The sequence below is a fragment of the Triticum aestivum genome, chromosome 5D (assembly GCF_018294505.1).
Source record: "Triticum aestivum cultivar Chinese Spring chromosome 5D, IWGSC CS RefSeq v2.1, whole genome shotgun sequence".
In the NCBI taxonomy this organism is placed as follows: Eukaryota; Viridiplantae; Streptophyta; class Magnoliopsida; order Poales; family Poaceae; genus Triticum; species Triticum aestivum.
Window position 1 is genome coordinate 266,570,980 of NC_057808.1, and position 312 is coordinate 266,571,291.

Below are 312 nucleotides of genomic sequence, written 5' to 3' on the forward strand. Positions count from 1 at the left end.
TTGCAAAATTGCCACAGTTTCCTTCCTATCCGCCGGGTATAAATTGGATGGCCTATATTGCAGGATGGCAGGAACACCATCATCACCAACTCTGTTTTTTATTAGAGTAGGGATATGTAAGTGTCACTGCCCCCCCCCCCGACACACACACCCACACCCACACAACCACACACACACTTCCCAACACCGAAGGAGTAGGGTGACACCTCGATCTTTGTACTAATCTATCGACTGGATTCTCTCTCAAACACACACACACACAAACGCACACACACTACCCGACACCGAAGGAGTAGGGCGGCACCTCGATCT